Here is a 13,857-nt window from a genome sequence, read left to right as displayed (position 1 = left end):
CTCTCATTACTACAGGTAAGAAGTTAGAAATTAATGGGGTAACCAGTAAGAGGATGTAACAAGTGAGATTCGATTTGTTCACCTGGAAGTGTTCACGAAACAAAATGGGCTCTCAGTTGGAGGTCAGAGCTCACCTAGGCTGTTCATCCTTTGACAATGGGATTATTTTAAAGGAAAATCTTAAAACAGAGAGAGGCAGCTAAAATTCCTCAAATGACTTACACCATTAACATACATTTTTGTATATTTAATGTGGTTCAGGTCTATGCTAAAAACACACACTATTCCACCTGATGCTCAGAATAGCCTGTGATTTTGCCTAGTTTCCATCCTCTTGGAAAGAAGTGACTTCTCAAAGCCATGCAGAAAGTCAGTGACACACCAGCACTCCAGCTTCATCGTGACTCGTGGTGAAACCCACATTATTAACCCAAGGCGGAGCTGTTAGAGACTTTTGACTAGCAACAGAAAAAGGTTGTGACTGTAACATTTCACCACTAGGAACTTTATTTATCAACGTCTCTCCAGAGGAATAGTGAGTTACAAAATATTTACTGTATACTTTGGAGTAATGTAGCATATACAGAGGAATTATTTAAATGAAGATATGTAACATATAAAATGTTTATACATTTTACTTATTATCATCTATGGGAAATTAAATACAACAGATATGGTTGATGGGATCTTTCTTCATGTTTATTCAATCTATAAGAACAAAAAAATGAATATTTGGTGAAATAATAATTTTAGAATATGTCACTGGAAATAAAAAGGAAGATTTTGTGGTGCAGCATTTTTATGCCGTGAGTGGAGTGTGTTTGTGCATGTGTGTAAACTATAGTAGTTTTGAGTATGAATTTCATTAGCTTTCCTTGGTGCTGTAAATGCTGTGCATGCACTGTATTTGGGCACTTTTTTTGTCAAACAAAATACAGATGCACATCACAGCAAGTGAACTCTTCTTTCTATGTGGTGAGTATGAAGCTTTTTTATGATAGTGGTAATGATCCAGAACCGATTATGACATTGATATATCAAGCATTTCTTGGCAGTCAGCACTCTGTATCAAACTGAATAATTTTTTGGTCTTCATAAGATCTTATTTGATTGGGGAGACTATAAAAGACATACAGTACAACTGATTGTTTTCACTGTCAATTTCTTTAGTTAAACTACAAACTCTCTGCATGACTGGAGAAGGTAAAAGGGCCAGAGAACACTGTTTTCAGTTGGTTCATCATGTCTACTAAAATGAATATTATTACCATACTACTTTTTAAAAAAAATCATAGTACAAATATAAAGGAGGCTTGACTGCATGAACTTCATTTAAAATATTACCTTGATGAGTCATGCTTGGTCAAATTCACTGGAAATTATTCAAGAGCCAAGGACTCTGAATATGACAGAGTAGATTTGGTTGTTCTTACATCAAATGATGCTGCCTCTGGTATTGGCTCACACTGTAATTTGTACATGCAATGTTTTTGTTTGTTTAAGCTGTAGTTTTCAAAAAGTGTACATGTATAATAAATTTCACTGCTAGGGCAGATCTCTAAAACCTCAGCACATCTCCAAGCACCAAGTAAAAAAAAAACCTTGTTAATAACAACTCAAATTTCAAATGTCAGTACGTTGTAAACAAGTGTGCCACGAATAAGTAATACTCATGAGTGAATCTACCAGACTCATGGCTACTTTGGATTCCTCATCTCTCTGAATCAACTGGCAAAAAAGGAAGTTATGGCGATAGCTGGAATGACTGTTTCTGACTACCAAGGGGAAACTGGATTACTACTCCACAGTGGAGGTGAGGAGTCTGTCTGTAGTAGGGAACCTCCCTTGGGGGGGTGTACTTCAGTATTGCCACGTACTATGAATAAGGTCAATAGAAAACTATTAACAATTCAATCCAAGCAAGACTAATCATGGCCCACACCCTTCAGAATGAAGGTTTGGGTCACCCAACCAGGTAAAGATGCGTAAGTAGCTGAGGTGCAGGCTAAAGGCAAAGAGAATACAGAATGGGTCGTGAAAGAAGGTAGTTATAAATACCAGGTATGACCACATAACCAATTACAGAAATGAGAACATAATTATCATATTTCCCATTACTTTGCTATATCTATGTGTGTGTGTATCTTTGTTTTATTTCCTTTCTTATTCCTTTATCATGTAATATAAGATTATTGATTTTATATCATAGTATTTCAATATTGTTAATTTTACACTATAGCTTTTAAATTACAGGGTATCAAGAAGAAGTGTAAACATGGCTTCAGAATTTCACCTCCTCTTCTGGAGAAGCTGTTAGCACACTTTTGGTTTATACAGGACAGTTTGAAGCATGTTAGGCAGAATAGTTGTATCACCTATTATATCACGTTAAACAGTGTAACATGTGAGGCAGAATGATGACCTTGTTATTGTCTTTACTTGGAAATTAAATATGATTTAGGGAGATGTATATGGTTGTCAAATTGACAAAGGGTGGACTTGTGATTTGATGTGTCAACTTGACTGGTCAAAGGCTGCCCAGATTAAACTTCATTTCTATGTGTCTGAAAGGGTGTCTGTGGATGAGATTAGCCTTTGAATTCATGAATTCTTAATAAAGTAGATTTTCCTCAGTGAGGGTAAGCATCATCCAATCCCTTGAGGGCCTGAATGGGAAAAAAGATAGAGACAGGAAGAATTCAACTATTTTCATTTCCTGCCTGCCTGCTAGAGTTATCTCATCTCATCTCTTCCAGCACCAGGACTTGGATTAAAGCATTGGATATCTTGATTCTTAGGCTTTCAGGCTCAGACTGAATTACACTGCCAACCTTCCTGGATCTTCAGTTTGTAAATGGCAGATTGTAGGATTTATCTTCCTCTGTAATAATAATATACAAGGATATATATTATGAAGAATTGGCTCACTGGTTTACATACATATCTATGTAAATTTTGGTTTTGTTTCTTTGAAGGACCCTAATACAGCACATAAAAAAAGAAAAGTTGTTAAGAATGAAAATAAGGATGTGGTAAGTATCAAATTATTATTATATTCAATCAATGTAAAAAGAATTTAGAGAAGGAAGAAACATGGTTGGTTTTAATATTAAGATGGCTTCATAAAAAGATGGATTTGAAGTTGATGTTTAAAAAAGGGAAATCAAGAAGTTAATATTATTACAGTAAAAAAAAAAAAAAGAAGAAGCCCAAGTGCAGGAAAATGCCTAATGTGTGTGGACAGAGTAGTATCATGCCTATGAGCACTGGACTCAAACTGCCAATGTTGTAGAAAACCTTGAATTTTAGAAATAGGAGTACAGATTCAAAAAGAATTTGTTCTGTTTTATTCTGATAAAGGAAAATAAGCTAATCCTAGTCTGTTTTTGAAAAAATAAAAGATGCTCAGTTGAATGTACATCAGCAAGAAGGAAAGATAATACTTGGTGAGGAAGCTTTGAAAGAGTCACTAATACTATTGCTTGTTGGGAATCCTTTGGGGCAGGGAAGCTTTAAGCCCTCTGCTATTTGTGGCTGATTGAGAAAAAAAGACTTAAAAATACCCTCTCAGAACCTGCAAAAGGGAATCTGCTTCAAATTCCACAAATTGATATAAATCAATATCATATCCTGGGGATTCTGATGATAAAGAATAATGGAATGCTGAGTGTATGGTGTATGTGTTGGGGAGGATGGAGAGGAGAGTGAACTGGAAAAGTAAGCAAAGGCTACAAATGAAGGGCTTTGTATGGGTTATCAAGGAACAGGCCTTATCCTTAAGACAATGCAAAGCCTTTAAAGTGTTTAAAATGGAGCACCTATCTGCTCTCAGACCACTGCTGGGTCTACAGTCTGACTGGTATGTGTGGTTATTTTTCCCTTTCCCTGGGCAGGAGTCACTGGAGTAGTGGTGGCCCTCATCAGGGCTACCTGCACAGTAGGTAAATTAAAATTTCAGGTTTTAAATTCCGCTATTTGTAGGAACTCATGAAATTTAGCCCCTCTGGTTTTCAAAGCTCCATGGTATGATAGTCTGTTTCTCTTCCCTCTTGGAGCCTGCTCATCCCTTCTTCCCATGGGCAGTCCTGCAAGTCCATTTAGCTTCCTAGCTTCCTACTGCTTTTCTGCCTGTCCTACCCTCTTTGATGTGGCCTCTTCTCTACATTTAGTTGTGGAGTTTGTTCTGCCAGTCTTTGGGTCATTTTCTGGGTTATTTACACTGACGTGAGTGTTATCTAGCTGTATGTGTAAAATGAGGGGATCTTAGGGTCCTTGTACTCCACCATCTTCCCAGACCTGCTGTTTTAAACCATTTTTAAGAGATTAGGCTCCAGTCACCCACAGCTATATCTGACTTGAGAACCCATCCATTATAGGCTGTTTCCCCATCTCTTTCCCTTCCTCACCCCTAAATAGATGTTTCCTATACCTCTCAAATAAAATACTTGCTCTTGCATTCCTGTTCTAGGGTTTATTTCTGGAGGATCTATTTTTTCTTTCTTTCTTTTTTTTTTTTTCCCCTGAGTGCTATTAGAGTATGTGCCTTTGATTTTAAGAATACAAATGGATATGGTAAATTCATTTAACATGTCAGCAACATAGCCTGAGGGGTTTGGATAGAAAAAAATGGATGACTGGATATACTGTGTAATTTGCCTTTGAGCTGCATGTGAGGTTTGTATGTATGAAGTCACTTACTGCCAATCAACTTAGTGAATGTCTTGACTGACTAGGTTGGTCCATCCAGATGTAGTATTAGCCCAGCTGAATTCTTTCTGATATTACTTCTCATCAAGCTATAGATAAATCTGTGTTTTTCTATTCTCCATAGCTGCCATGACGATCTTGCAGCCTTTCTCTCATTATGCGGCATTGTTAATGACCACAGCAGTATCAGGGTATGCTCTCAACATATCTCACATCACATCTATTACCTGCCTTTGTTGCTTCTACATTAGTGATGATAATGAAGTTTCTTTGGGATCCTTTGTGGACATATGTCTTTCTTCTAAAAGAATGTTATGATTAAGGCTAGAGAGCCATCATGCAATCTTTTCCTGTGTGTGTTATGCATAGTATAAATTCTTCACAATTTCTGAAACATGAGCACTGACCTTACTTAGTAAGGCTTTAATTTTCTTTCATTTATTCTAATTTTGTAAAAATGTCCATGGAAATCTTCAATGGGGGAAGGAAAGTTATATAATTTGGATTCTGAAAAGCAAAAATGAATTAAGGCCAGAAAAAATAAAAGGATATATAAAAAGCAAAAATTCGAAAAATCATACCACACATGACAAACATGTTGAGTGAACCAAATTAACTGTATTTCAACATAAAGGGTTGAGGGTAAAAATCATGAAAATCCCTTAATGGAATGTCTGGTAATTTGGGCTTTGCCTATTAGAGATGAGAAGTCTTAGAAATTTTGGAGTAGAACACATACATGAAAAGACCAGTGTCTCCACAAAACAGACTAGCAGATTAGGCTATTTGGAAATTTGAATTCATATGGAGAATAAATGTGGAGATTTAAAAAATACCTTATTTAAGAAAAAAAAATGTTTCCCCCAATCAAATTAGTGACAAAAGAAATGACTATCAATGGAACTGTTGAAAAAATAAATAAAACCCACACCTGAGGATGTACAATTTAGGTGAATGGAATGTCCTCTTTAATAGATTTTAAGCCAGAATGACTGGGAATATGGTGGAAGTAGGCTGCAAGGTCATTTGGTGTATGTCAAACAGAAAGATACTGGGATTTCTATCACCCTATGGGTAGTAAATCAGAAAGAAATAAATTGGGCTATACTACTCTGTGCCAACTGATGGTTGGAAAGGTATCTGAAACTCATTAAGATAAACGCAAATACCTTTCTTCATATTCAGCAGTCATTTCAAAATGTTAGTTAGGACTTGTGGTGTTTAAGAACACAAACTTGACGTAAGGGTCTAATCCTCTAGTTGCAGCTTACTAGGTGATCATGTAAAAATTACTTAACTTTGTGAGCCTCACTTTCCTTACCTTTTAATGGGAATGTCAGAACCTAGCAAATACAAAAACGCACTTCAAGCACTTAGGAAAGTGCATCATTACACCCAGCCAGATCTCAATTCATGATGAAATATTAATGAAGTTGACAGTGATGATGATGATGGTGATAGTGTTAATGATGACAACATTAATTTTTATTTCCTCTTTAGTTGGATAAAATGTTCTATGCTAAACAGGTAAACAGCAGAATAGTACTCTTTGAGTCAGAGACAGCACTTTTACTGACCCCTTCGGATACTTTCCTTATAAAATTATCTAAGCAAATAATTAAATAGAATGAAAAAGACTTTCAATATCAGTTTGACAGCTATATTTCTTATTCTCAAGTGATAAAGGGATTTTTCCAACTAACAGAATCATATAACATATAAAATCATATAATATAATCATGTTCCATTAGAGCAATGTTATAAGTACTACACATGCCACAAACTTCTTTAGCAGTGTTGATTACAATTCTTGTATATATATATATATATATATATATATATACTCCATTATGATTAAATTTCTAAAAACCACTGTACTGTATTTAGAATAGCCTTACATGTATTTAAAATATATTTCCATAAAGAACTTATCAATATTGGTATCAGCCATTCCTACATCTTTCCTTGAATGATATCATTGACTTTGCTGTCACCTTAGAATTTGCATCAAAGATTTTCATAGTAGCAATAGTTTTCAGTTCTTTTTAATTAGCAAGTTTATGAGGATGTAATGGTCCATTATTCTCTACTGATTTGTTTGTAATTCATTCTGACTTTAAAAAGCAGAACTTTTAAAGTTTATGAACATTATAGATAGGAACTCCAAACAGAATATTAATGAGAACTGATAATTAACAAACCAAATAGTTTTCCTTATGCTTAAAAATAAACACATTTGGTTAGTGTTATTGTCTTCAAAACACATACCAGAATAATGTACTTCATCTCAACTTGCAGAACAGAGTTTTATTTCAGAAAATCATTTCCCTTATCAGGCACTCTTTCCTAAAATTTCTCTCCATTGCTTCAGGAACTGAAATAATAACTACTTAGAATTTGTGCATATTTGTGGAAAAGGCATTTTTATTTTAATGCAGTCATCAATGCCTCATTTTATTGTGCTTTGCTTTACTGTGCTTTGTAGATACTGAAAGTTTGTGACAATCCCGTATCGATCAAGTCTATTGGTACCATTTCTCCAACAGAATTTGTTCATGTCATATCTGTGTGTCACATTTTGTTAATTCTCCCAATATTTCAAGCTTTCATTTTTTTTACAGTTGTTATGGTGATCCTTAATCAGTGATCTTTGATGTTACTATTATAATTGTTTTGGGGTGCCACAAACCATGCCCATATAAAAGGGCAAACTCAGTTGATAAATATCGTGCGTGTTCTGACTGTTCCATCAATCCGTCATTTTCCCATTTCTCTCCCTCTGCCCAGGCCTCCCTTTTCCCCCAGATACAACAATATTGAAATTAGGCCAGTGAACACATGAATAAGAAAATGAAACAGTCTTATTGTTGATATGGAGAAAGTTTTAGTGATCTTGGATAGAAGATCAAACAAGCCACAACATTTTCTTAAGCCAGAGCCTCATCCAGAGCAAGGTCCTAACCCTCTTCAATTCTGTGAAAGCTGAGAGAGGTGAGGAAGCTGCAGGAAAAAAGTTTGAAGCCAGCAGAAGCTGCATGAAGTTTAAGAAAAGAAGCCACCTTCAGGGGCGCCTGGGTGGCTCAGTCGGTTAAGTGTCTGCCTTCGGCACAAGGCATGATCCCAGGTCCTGGGATCGAGTCCCACATCGGGCTCCCTGCTCAGCGGGGAGCCTTCTTCTCCCTCTCCCTCTGCCGCTCCCCCTGCTTGTGTGTGCTTTCTCTCTCTCAAATGAATAAATCTTAAAAAAAAAAAAAAGAAAGAAAGAAAGAAGCCAACTTCAGAATATAAAAGTGCAAGGTAAAGCAGTAAGTGCTGATATAGAAGCTGCAGCAAGTTATCCAGAAGATCTAGCTAAGATAATCATGAAGGTGGCTACACTAAACAACAGATTTTTCAATGTAGAAAAAAAAAAACCAAAACAGCCTTTTATTGGAAGAAGATGCCATCTAGGACTATCATAGCTAGAAAAGAGAAGTGGATGCCTGGCTTCAAAACTTCAAAGACAGGTTACCTCTCTTGTTAGGGGTTAATATAGCTGTTGACTTTAAGTTGAAGACAGTGTTCTTTGACCATTCTGAAAATCCTAAGGTCCTTAAGAATTATGCTAAATCTGTTCTGCTTCTGCTCTATAAATGGAACAGCAAAGGCTAGATGATAGCACCTCTGTTTACAACACAGTTTACTAAATATTTTAAGCCCACTGTTGTGACTTGCTACTCAGGCAGAAAATAAAAGATTGCTTTCAAAATATCACTGCTCACTGACAATGTACCTGGTCACACAAGAGCTCTAATGAAGATATAAAATGAGACTAATGTTCTTTTCACGCCTGCTAACACAACATCCATTCTGCGGCCGATGGATCAAGGAGTAACTTTGACTTTCAAGCTTTATTATTGAAGAAATACATTTTGTAAGGCTCTAGCTGCCACACATAGTGATTCCTCTGACGAAACCACACAAAGTAAATTGAAAACTTTCTGGAAAGGATTTATCATTCTTGATGTCATTATAAACATTTGTAATTTAATTTGGGAAGATGTCAAAATCTCAACATTAACAGAAGTGTGAAAGAAGTTGACTCAAACTCTCATGGATGGCTTTGAGGGGTTCAAGAACTTTCGTGTAACTACAGATGTGCTGGAAATAGTAAGAGAGAGAATTAGAAGTGGAGTCTGAAGATGTGACCGAATCGCTGCAAACTCATGATAAAATTTAACAGGTGAAGAGTTGCTTCTTATGGATGAGCAAAGAAAGTTGTTTCCTGAGATAGAACTTACTCCTGGTGAAGATGCTGTGGAGAATGTTGAAATGAAAACAAAGAATTTAGAATGTTACATAAACTTGGTTGATAAAAAAGCGGCAGGGTTTGAGAGGATTCACTCCAATTTTGAAAGAAGTTCTACTGTGAATGAAATGCTATTAAACAGTTTCGCATGCTACAGAGAAATCATTTGTGAAAGGAAGAGTCCATTGATGAAACTTCATTTGTGTCTCATTTTTTAAAAATTGTCACAGCCACTCCAACCTTCAGCAACCACCACCCTGATCAGTCAGCAGCCATCAACATGGAGACAAGATCCTCTACCAGCAAAAAGATTAGAACTTGCTGAAAGCTCAGATGATGCTTAGCATTTTTTAGCAACAAGGTATTTTTAAATTAAGGTATGTACATTTTTTAGACACAGTATTACTGCACACTTAACAGACAACCATACAATGTGAACATAACTTTACATGTGCTGGGAAACCAAAAAGTTCATTAACTCCTCTGACTGTGATACTCATTTTATTGTGATGTTTTGAACTGAAACCCACAATATCTCCAAGGTATGCCTCTATAACTGTAAATATCCTATGATATTTGTGAATATTTTCCAAAATGAGGTCAAGTGATTTCTTTTCTAGTGCATTATCTTTGATGAATATTTCACTTTAAAGCACCATCTCATTTTATTCCTAATAACATACATTTATTACATATGCTGTACTCTTAAATGGTAATGAATAAATCCAAATCACATAAGAAGTTTACCATCACCATCTGTCTGGGAAGATCAGCAATGTAATGTATTGAATAACTGCTATTATCATGCACCTCAGTTCTCTAAATGCATCACATAATTTATTTAGTATATTACTTGAATTGATTTGGAGGTAGCCTAATACATTTTCATTTATTTTCTAACTGTTGCTTCTGCTTTTTTGAGCCATATACTATTTTAAGAGAGTAACTTGAGGTGATTTCATTGAATAATATTACATACAAAGAATATACACCAAAGCATGGTTATTACCTCAAAGTCATACTGAATGCAATAAAGGAAATTTCAGTATAAAGAAAAGCATCTTCTAGTAATTGTATCTAATTTTAAAGTACCTTTTCAACAGCTTTTACCTATAAATTCTGTATAGCTACTTCTCATTAAAATACCCAAGTGATGGAATTTTGAATCAAAGCAACAAAATAATTAAGCTATACTTCAGGTTAATCTTTTTTTTTCTGAGAAATTCTTAATAAGACTTACATTTATACCTACTCAGACTGTCCACAATAATGACTGTGATCTTTCTTAAGGATGTGGAAACAAAAAAGCATTAAGGCTGGCTTCTAGTTTATATTCTCTAAATATAAAACTGTCTCCAAATTAACTTTCTGCTTACAAAACTACTCTAGGGATGTCAAAAACCATTACTAATGTTAGGAATGCTGCTCTAAATTAGCCTGAAAAGAACAAGTGGAAAATAAACATACAAAATTACTGACCAAGAGAATCATAACAAAATATATCATTTAAAAATTCATAGAAGTATTTTTTAAATTTCAGTACTTTTGTACCAATTTCTTGTTAATATAAAGTGTTTTACTGCCAACAGAGAAAGTGGAAAAGGAAAGAAATATAACCAAAACTGTGTATATGCCTACTCTAATTTGGCCATCAGAGTACTGTTATTCAAACTAGCATTAAATTAATTAAAAATAATTATCGATTACCTACTATGTGCAAACCCAAGATCAAGTTTGAAGTGGAAAAAAACATAATGACACATTTTGACAGGGGGTTCCTAACACATAATTCAGGAAGATAAACACATTGAAAATTTTTATCCCACTGGAATGTCAAGCCAAATAAAAATTAGCACCATTGTTTAAATGAACCTAGAATTGATCAATCAGAGATATAGTGAAATGTTGAAAAAAAAATAGGGACAAAATGATAAAAAACAGTAGGCAGGAGATTGAGATGTTATGGAATAGCTTAGAAAATATTTTTTTAAATATTTTATTTATTTATTTGACAGAAAGACAGAGAGAACAAGCAGGGGGAGATGCAGAGGGAGAGGGAGAAGCAGGTTCCCTGCTGAGTAGGGAGCCCAATGTGGGACTCTATCCCAGGACCCTGGGATCATGCCTTGTGCCGAAGGCAGACGCTTAACCGACTGAGCCACCCAGGAGCCCAGAAAATATTTCGATGTACAAAAATAATAGGTTCTGAGGTAACGATATTGAAGCAGGTTAAATATAGCAAAAATCATACTTCTTACTCCACTTGACACCTTTTCAGATTTGCCTCCAATTACTTCATTCAAATTTATCCTCAATTTCTGGTAGATATATGAAAGCCATTTTATTTCTATCAATGATTAAGAATATGAACTAAACAAAACAACACAAAAGAATATGAACTAAACACATTGTTATAAAAGTATACATGTAGAGAGATATATGTTATGTATCTATCAAAGTTTGGGGCATACTGGAATAGTATAAGCATAATTCCCACTATTGAGAAATTTATTTTTTTAATTAATTTATTTGCTTCATTCAAATAAACTCTTACATTTATTAAATGTACATGTAAGTTCCTTAAGTGTTCCCCTCACTTTTAACATGGTAAACTTATTAAAAATTAATTACAGAATAAATTATTCATGATCATACAGTTTCTAAAAATGAGCCCAACAAATGCCAAAGAGGAGGTATCAAAAGCATCTAAGCAAAGAATATTACCAAATCCCATGATTCTAGAATCTATGTTTTCCAAATCTGCCTTCAATAAAAGTGACAAGTAGAGCTACTGTCCATCCTGCTTTAGAAAATAAATCCCTCAGAGTAATTTTTTAGGATAGTTTTGGTTGTTGGTATCATGGTAAAATTGAGCCTAGATTTTAGCACTAGTAGATCATTTTATCCATAAGGGAATAACAATTTAAAGCCCATATATCATGCCTTGAAAAATACTGACTCGTTTCTCTTTAGATTACTATGATGTGAAACAGTTCAATGAACTCTTTATTTACCATAGGATCCTGTTCTCTACAGATGCAAACTGTCTCTTTATTATAGGGCTTTGTGGAAAGGAAGGGAAAATTCATTTAGCAGATAGTTTTAACCTTTTAAAAAATTAAGCATTAAAGTTCAAGGTGACTATGTACAGAAAATTGTCCTATGATTCCTATCTTCCTAGACTGAAAAATATTATTTTGCATTTATATTAGATGCTACTGCTTGTTCCAAAATACTGAAATCTAATGGAATGTAAACTAATACTATTTGTTCCTAGCAAGGAGATTTAAGTCTAGGTAGAGAAAAATGGCACATCTCCAGATAAATGTAGGGGTCATTTCCTGCTTTTCTGTATCATCCCTGCTTTTTCATTTTGGCACTAGATGATTTTTTTAAAAATTTATTTATTTGAGACAGAGAGAATGAAATACAGAGAGCATGAGAGGGAGGAGGGTCAGAGGGAGAAGCAGACTCCCTGCCGAGCAGGGAGCCCGATGCGGGACTCGATCCCGGGACTCCAGGATCATGACCTGAGCCGAAGGCAGTCGCTTAACCAACTGAGCCACCCAGGCGCCCTGGCACTAGATGATTTAACGGCTGGATTTAATATGGAACATTCCCTAGTATTTTCAGAAAAATAATTGTCATACAAGGTAAATCATTAAGGTGACCTACTCTGTATAAAAAGTTACAACAGACCTTCTCAACTCATATAAGCCTACACCTCTCCCTTTAGCTCTCCAAATAAAGTTAGAAACTAAGAAGTGTTTCAGGGCTTGATTCTTTGGGGTCATGAGTTAAGAAAAAAAGAACTGTGCAATAAATATAAATATAACCCCAATGGGGCAGGAAATAAGTGACTTATATCATCACAATAATAACAAATGTTGTATCATGCCTGGCTTAAGCATTTAAATCAACTAATTCAATCTTAATTACCCTGAGACAATATTGTAGTTGCCCACTTATCCAAGACTACTCATATTATGATTTGTACTAATAGTTAAATAGCTAATTTTAAAATTGGATCAGTAAAAATCTTACAAAAGCAATATACTTGTATCTTAAGATTTTGAACCTTAAGAGAAGTTACTATTATTTTCCTCAATATATAAATGAACTCACCAGAGGATATCTAATAAAGTCTAGTTGGAAATTATTTTTAACTGTTTTTATGGGTATTTTTTTCCCCAAAAACAAGAACCCTTTTGTGGCATTAGTAAGAAATGTCTGGCCTTTGTCTCCTGTTCCTGATATAGTGCTCCTAAAACTTTTGTAATTTTCTGAGTAACAGAGATGATGGGAGCATCTATTGTTCTAATGTGGTGGCTCTTGGCTGGACCTTAGAGAACTTCAGGATGGGGGCTGGTCACCAGAAAGACCAACCCTGATTGAAATCCTAGAAATTTTAGCCCCACCCTACTCCCAATCTTAGGAGGGGAGAGGGGTTAGAGATTGAGTTAACAACTGATCATGCCTATGTGGTGAATCTCCATAAAACCCCCTAAACAACAGGATTCTGAGGGCTTCTGGGTTGATGAATGCATTAACATGCCAGATGCCTGGCAAACCCCAACTTTACAGAGATGGAAGCTCCTATGTGTAGGATCTGTGCACCTATTCATCTGGCTATTCATTTGTATCCTTTATAATATCTTTTATAATAAACAGTAAACATAATTAAAAATATGTCCCTGAGTTCTATGAGCCCCCCCTTTTTTTAAAGTAGGCTCCACACCCAGCATGGAGCCCAACTCGGGGTCTGAACTCACCACCCTGTGATCAAGAGTCAGTCACTTAACTGACTAAGCCACCAGTCTCATGCCCCTCTATGAGCCCTTCTAACAAGGGCTTACTGAGCT

This window comes from Mirounga leonina, unplaced genomic scaffold (genome assembly GCF_011800145.1).
Source record: "Mirounga leonina isolate KUSES-001 unplaced genomic scaffold, KU_Mleo_1.0 Mir_127, whole genome shotgun sequence".
NCBI classification, from domain to species: Eukaryota; Metazoa; Chordata; class Mammalia; order Carnivora; family Phocidae; genus Mirounga; species Mirounga leonina.
This window is presented reverse-complemented; position numbering follows the sequence as displayed.